The sequence below is a fragment of the Myodes glareolus genome, chromosome X, assembly GCF_982192425.1.
Source record: "Myodes glareolus chromosome X, mMyoGla1.1, whole genome shotgun sequence".
NCBI classification, from domain to species: domain Eukaryota; kingdom Metazoa; phylum Chordata; class Mammalia; order Rodentia; family Cricetidae; genus Myodes; species Myodes glareolus.
The window spans coordinates 32,954,098-32,961,745 of NC_142053.1; the positions used below are offsets into that span (position 1 = coordinate 32,954,098).

General features: G+C 44.0%; 1 pseudogene; it reads right to left on the reverse strand.

Moving 5' to 3' along the window:
• Positions 1-6,788: 6,788 nt before the first annotated feature.
• LOC148117263 (Nuclear RNase P) lies at positions 6,789-6,978 on the reverse strand (annotated as a pseudogene).
• Positions 6,979-7,648: the final 670 nt, after the last annotated feature.

The following is a 7,648-nucleotide window of genomic DNA, read 5'->3' on the forward strand; positions in this document are numbered from 1 at the left end:
AAATAAATAAACAAACCAGAAGAAAAAAAACACAGAGAGAAAAGCACAAGAAATGCACATACCATAAAAACACAAAACTGGAAACCATAATATATAAGCAAAGACCAGCAACACTACAAAAAAAATGTCCATACAAACCATTATGAGACAAAAAAAAACTCCAGTCTCTTTCTCCCTTCCCCCTGTGGCCACAAGATCTCCCCAGAGCTGCTCCCTTGCACGCTGAGCCTGGGCTGTGGGCTCAGCCGGGCAGGGGCAGTTCCTGTGCTTTAAGAGCCTGCCTGACAGGCAGGCCCTAAATCAACTCAGCCACATTCCTGGCCAGCAAGAGACAGTGATCTTCTAGCAGACATCCATTGGAGGAGGGGTGAGTTTGCTCCTGGACCGAGGGCTTCGGCTAGGAGGAATTCAGACTTTCCCCACCCGCCTCGACTTTCTGGTCGCCCTGCAGTGGTGGCTACACCCTGTGGAGCTCTCCCGAATCCCATCCCAGCCTTCATCCAGGTACACCTTCCTCTCTTTCTCCCTTCCCCCTGGGGCCACAAGATCTCCCCAGAGCAGCTCCCTTGCGCGCTGGGCCGGGCTGTGAGTACAACCCGGCAGGAGGGAGTGCCTGTGTTTCAATAGACTGCCTGAGGAAAGGTAGACCTTCTGTCAGTGAAGTCCCTGCCCAACAAGGGAACCTAACCTGGTACCAGAAGATCCAATATAGAGCAGTTGAAGAAAGAGATGGGCAGATGCCAAGGCAAGAACTCCTCCAACAATCTAAAAAACAACATGAAATCACCAGATCCCAACGACCCTACAATAGAAGGACTTGAACCTCTTAATTCAGAAGAATTGGAAAAAAATGCCATGATGAAAGCAATAGAGTTCCTTAAACAGGATATGAATAATTCCCTTAAAGAACTGGATGAGAAGTACAAAAAAAGGATTGAAGAAATGAGTAAAGGAATGGATGAGAAGTATAACAAAATGTTTGAAGAAATGAGTAAATCCGTGAATGGTACACTGGGAAACCAAGAAAAAAACAATCAAACAGGTAATGGAAACAGTTCAAGAATTGAAAACTGAAATGGAGGCAATGAAGAAAACAAAAAACGAGAACCGGGTGGATATGGAAAATCTAGGTAAACAAACAGAGACTACAGAATCAAGCATAACCAATAGGATACAAGAGATGGAAGAACGAATCTCAGAGTCTGAAGATACCATAGAGAAAATAAATGCTCAGATCAAAGAAAACAGCAAATCCAACAAATTCTCATCACAAAACATTCAAGAAATCTGGGACACAATAAAAAAACCAAATCTAAGAATAATAGGGATTGAAGAAGGAGAAGAACTGCAGATCAACGGCCCAGAAAATATATTCAACAAAATTATAGAAGAAAACTTTCCCAACCTAAAGAATGATATTCCTGGCTCCACCCTGCTAGCTCCCCAGCCAGCCATCCCAGCTTCTATCCAGAGGGCCATCGGAGGGGTGAGTTTGTTCGGGCCCGCAGCAGGGGCCCGGTGAGGAGGAGCTCAGACTTCCCCCGATCCCATAGACTCCCAGGTCACTCTGCACTGCTGGCTCCACCCTGCTAGCTCCCCTGCCACCCATCCCAGCTTCCATCCAGAGGGTCATTGGAGGGGTGAGTTTGCTTCGGGCCCACGGCAGGGGCCCTGCGAGGAGGAGCTCAGACTTCCCCCGATCCCATAGACTCCCAGGTCACTCTGCACTGCTGGCTCCACCCTGCTAGCTCCCCTGCCACCCATCCCAGCTTCCAGCCAGAGGGCCATCGGAGGGGTGAGTATGGTTCAGGCCCGCGGCAGGGGCCCGGCAAGGAGGAACTCGGACTTTCCCAGACCCCATAGATTCCCAGGTCACCCTGCAGTGCTGATTCCACCCTGCTAAGCTCTCCCACTTGCCATCCCAGCTTCCATCCAGGTACAAATTCCTATATTTCTCCCTTCACACTGGGGCCATAAAATTTCCCCAGCTCAGCTGCCTTGCACACTGGGCCTGCTCTGTAGGCGCATCCCGGAAAGAGGGAGTGCCTGTGCTTCAATAGCCTACCTGAGGAAAGGTAGGCATTTTATCAGTGAATTCCCTGCCCAACAAGGGAACCTGACCAGCTACCAGAGGTTCCAGTAGAGAGCATTTGAAGGAAGAGATGGGCAGAAGCCAAGGCAAGACCTCCTCCAACAATCTGAAAAACAACATGAAAACACCAGATCCCAACGACCCTACAACAGAAGGACTTGAACACTCTAACCCAGAAGAAGTGGAAAAAAGTGTCATTATGAAAGCAATAGAGCCCTGTAAACAGCATATGAATAACTCCCTTAAAGAACTGGATGAGAAGTATAACAAAAAGTTTGAAGAAATGAGTATAGAAATGAATGAGAAATATAACAAAAACGTTGAAGAAATAAGTAAATCCGTGAATGATACCCTGAGAAACCAAGAAAAAGCGATCAAACAAGTAAAGGAAACAGTGCAAGAATTGAAAACTGAAATGGAGGCAATGAAGAAAACACAAAACGAGAACCAGGTGGATATAGAAAACCTAGGTAAACGAACGGAGACTACAAAAACAAGCATAACCAATAGAATACAAGAGATAGAAGAACGAATCTCAGATTCTGAAGATACCATAGAGAAAAAAATGCTCTGGTCAAAGAAAACGGCAAATCCAACAAATTCTCTTCACAAAACATTCAGGAAATATGGGACACAATAAAAAAACCAAATCTAAGAATAATAGGGATTGAAGAAGGAAAGAACTGCAGATCAAAGGCCCAGAAAATATATTTAACAAAATTATAGAAGAAAAAACTTTCCCAATCTAAAGAACGATATTCCTATGAAGGTTCAAGAAGCATACAGAACGCCGAATAGACTGGATCAAAAAAAAAAAGTCCCCTCGCCATATAATAATCAAAACACAAAACATTCAGATTAAAGAAAGAATATTAAGAGCTGCAAAGGAAAAAGGTCAAGTGACTTATAAAGGTAAACCTATCAGGATTACACCAGACTTCTCTATGGAAACAATGAAAGTCAGAAGGTCCTGGATAGAGGTACTGCAGAAACTAAGAGACCATGGATGCAAACACAGACTACTATACCCAGCCAAGCTATCATTCACTATCAACGGAGAAAACAAAATATTCCAGGATAAAAATAAATTTAAACAATTCGTAGCCACAAATCCAGCCTTACAGAAAGTAATAGAAGGAAAATCACAACCCAAGGAATCCAACATTGCCATCACTGCCTACAATAACCCAGACAACTAGCGACCCTTCACAACCACAACTCAAAGAAGAGAAACACACAAACTCTACTACACACACACACACAAAAAAAAATAATAAACGGAATCAACAACCACTGGTCAATAATATCACTTAATATAAATGGACTCAACTCACCTATAAAAAGGCACAGACTTAGAGACTGGATAAGAAAACAGGATCCATCATTCTGCTGTTTACAAGAATCACACCTCAACCACAAAGATAGACATCTACTCAGAGTAAAGGGGTGGGAAAAGGTTTTCCAAGCAAAGGAACCTAAGAAACAAGCTGGTGTGGCCAATCTAATATCTAACAAAATTGACTTTAAACTAAAATCAATCAGAAGAGATGGAGATGGACATTTCATACTCATAACAGGAACAATTAATCAGGAGGAAGTCTCAATCCTGAATATCTATGCCCCTAATATAAAAGCACCCACTTATGTAAAAGAAAAACTTTTAGAACTCAAGGCAGTCATCAAACCACACACATTAATAGTAGGAGACTTCAACACACCTCTCTCACCAATGGACAGATCAATCAAACAGAAACTCAACAGACAAATAAGAGAATTGTTAGAGGTAATGAATCAAATGCACTTAACAGATATCTATAGAACATTCTACCCAAAAAGGAAAGAATATACCTTCTTCTCTGCAGCTCATGGAACCTTCTCGAAAATTGACCACATACTCGGTAACAAAGCAAACTTACACAGATACAAAAAAATATTAGTAATCACCTGTGTCTTGTCGGATCACCACAGAATAAAGTTAGAATTCAATAACAATTCGAATACCAGAAAGCCTACAAATGTGTGGAAGTTGAACAGTCAACTACTGAATCATCCTTGGGTCAAGGAAGAAATAAAGAAAGAAATAAAAGTCTTCCTTGAATTTAATGAAAATAAAGACACAACATACTCAAACCTGTATGGCACAATGAAAGCAGTTCTAAGAAGAAAGTTGATAGCACTAAGTGCCCAATTAAAGAAAACAGAGAAAACATATATTGGAGACTTAACAGCACACCTAAAAGCTCTGAAAAAAAAAGGAGCAGACTCTCCCAGGAGGAGTAGAAGATTGGAAATAATCAAACTGAGGGCTGAAATCAACAAAATAGAAACACAGAAAGCAATTCAAAAAATCAACGAAACAAAAAGCTGGTTCTTGGAGAAAATCAACAAGATTGACAAACCCCTAGCCAAACTAATCAAACGGCAGAGAGAGAACACTCAAATTAATAAGATCAGAAATGAAAAGGGGGACATAACAACAGACACAGAGGAAATTCAGAGAATCATTAGATCTTACTACGAGAGTTTATATGCCACAAAGTTGGAAAATGTACAAGAAATGGATTGGTTTTTAGATAAATACCATTTACCAAAGTTAAATCAAGACGAAGTGAACAATCTGAATAGACCTGTTAGTCGTGAAGAATTAGAGGCTGTATCAAAAATCTCCTTACCAAAAAAAGCCCAGGACCAGATGGTTTCATTGCAGAATTCTACCAGAACTTCCAGGAAGAGCTAATACCTATACTCCTTAATGTATTTCACAATATAGAAAAAGAAGAATCATTGCCAAATTCTTTTTATGAAGCTACAGTTACTCTGATACCAAAACCACACAAAGACACAACCAAGAAAGAAAATTACAGACCAATCTCACTCATGAACATTGACGCTAAAATACTAAATAAAATACTGGCAAACCGAATCCAGGAATACATTAGAAAAATTATCCATTATGATCAAGTGGGCTTCATCCCAGAGATGCAGGGTTGGTTCAACATACACAAATCTATCAATGTAATCCATCATATAAATAAACTGAAAGAAAAAAACCATATGATCATTTCATTGGATGATGAAAAAGCATTTGAATAAATTCAACACCCATTTATGATAAAGGTGTTGGAGAGACTGGGGATACAAGGATCATACCTAAATATAATAAAAGCAATATACAGCAAGCCGACAGCTAACATCAAATTGAATGGAGAGAAACTCAAAGCCTTTCCACTAAAATCAGGAACACGACAAGGCTGTCCACTCTCTCCATACCTCTTCAATATAGTGCTTGAAGTTCTAGCAATAGCAATAATGCGGGGGGCCATCCTGTCCCGCAGGAATGAACGCCACCAAAAACGAGAATTCCTTCTCTGGTCACATCTTTATTTGGAGCATTCCCTTGAGGAAAATTGGGGGAAGGGAAGATAGAGCAGGGACGAGAGAAAGCTTAGAGAGAGAGTAGGGTCCCGAGGCATCTGCTTTTAAACGGTGGAGCGGCTTGAACGCTGTCCTGATTGGTTAATGCCATTCTGCTGGTCTGAGCATGTGCAGGCAAGGGTGCAGGCAGGGTTGCTCAGCCCCACGTGGCTACCTCCAAACTGCAGGACCACCTGTGCCTCCAGGTGGCTCCCAACATCTCCCCCTAATTATTGTCTTTAAGAGCAATAAGGCAAAACTATTTTCCAATCTGGTCCCCACCTAGACGCAGCATGCCAAGGATATCTCTGCTCCCACCCATTCCTAAGGAAGGAAAAGGCAAAGTAGAGTAAGAGATAAGAGGTTGCACAGGGTGTTGCTCAAGTCGATGGTGTGAAACAGCTGCTCTTGGCACCGCCCAGAAGGTCATCTCTGCTGTCTCCGCACAAATCTTCCACAGCAGGACATTCAGCATCCATTGGGTCATCTTCTTTATCTCTCTGGTCGGTCTCGCTGGCATCCAGATGTATGTCAGCATTCCTAGAAAAACATAAACAAAACTCTCCTCCCAAATAAACATTTAAGAGTATTAAAAACTCTCAGTGTAAAAATTCAGCACAATCAGTACTGGAAGTAGGCTGGTTTTGAACTTAGAGACTTGCATGTCTCCGTTTCAAAGAGCAAATCTTGTTTGCCTGTACCAGCAAAATTTTGAATTAAAATTAAGTGTAAAGAATGCAAGAGAAATCCTTTCTCTGGGGGAAGCTGTCACTGGTAGTGTAGTCCCCCTCTATTGTTTAAAAACCAAAGCAGTTGTCATTGGGAATTGAACTCATAACCTTTGGAAGAGCAGGCAATGCCCTTAACCTCTGAGCCATCTCTCCAGCTCCCCTATTCAGATGGAAAAAACCTCTAGGTAGCATTGTTTATCTCACCAGGTGCCTCAGGCAAAAGGTCCGCCTTTCTTTGTTACCTAGGATACGGTAACCAGGTAAACATGCCTTTATTATGATAATCACGACCAGTTCTTTAAGGGAGAATGGGCGTTGCTCATCAATCTGGCTACTTCCTGCTGACGAAGGGACGTTGTTTAGGGGATAAATGTTTTTATCTGACTGAATTTTTGGCGACAAATGTTTTTATCTGACTGAATTCTTGGCGACCTTGGCTGAGGGCGGCAGCAGCGGACGGCGGCGGCTCCGCCTCTGAGGCGCGGCCCACCGTGGCGCGCTCCGCATGGCCCAAAGGCATGGCTCCGCCCCGGGCCGTGCGCGGGCTCGCCGGTTCACCTCAGGCAATGAACTCGCACCGCCGGCTGTGAGCCTTTTCCAAGCTCCGGCGAGGGGGGGCATCCGCCCACCCGTGGAGGGGCTTCTCCTGCCCGGTCCGCCCGCGCGCAGAGCCCCGTTCTCTGGGAACTCACCTCCCCGCTCGCCCATGTTGCTATGGAAACACAGTTTTTCCGCAGAGCCGATTCAGCTCCTCTCTGCTTTCTATGGCGCCGCTGCTCACCACGCAGCTTCCGCCTCAGTCAGGCGAGTCCGCTCAGGTGCTGAAAAAGTCCTCCAAAAACCATAGCCCCGCCAGAAGGCCTCTGATGTCACACGGACTTTAGCCCGCCCGCGACCTGGCTATTCGCAGGCCTCCAGCAAACTCCCCGCCAGCAACTGGTTGCGTCTCCCTCCTGAGTAGCTGGGATCACAGGTGTGCACCACCGTGCCTGGCCCACTTCCGTGTTTCTAATCAGGCATTACCGCTCAAAGGCGGGCCGGCTGCCGCCAGCACTCTCAGCACGATCAAGCAGCTTGTCTTTCTCAGTCAAAAATTAAAGTTTTTTGTACGTGAGAGCTAGAGACTGAGCTCTCTTAACAAAATTAGGCGAAAATCACCTCCAAAAGCTCTGTGGCTCTTTAAGAACAGGGAAGGCAGTGATCAAGCTCGCCTCCCTACGAGACTGTTGCCTCCAGTCTCTATCAGCGAGTATGCACGGAGGAAGCCGCGGATCTCCCAACCGTAAACCTCGCTTTTTCTCAGCTCCACCTGCACTGAACTTAAGGGATTTTTCTTCCCCGTTGCTTTTTGTACCTTCTTTCAGATACCTTAACTTTGATTTTTTTTTTTTTTTTTTTCTTTTCTATTTAG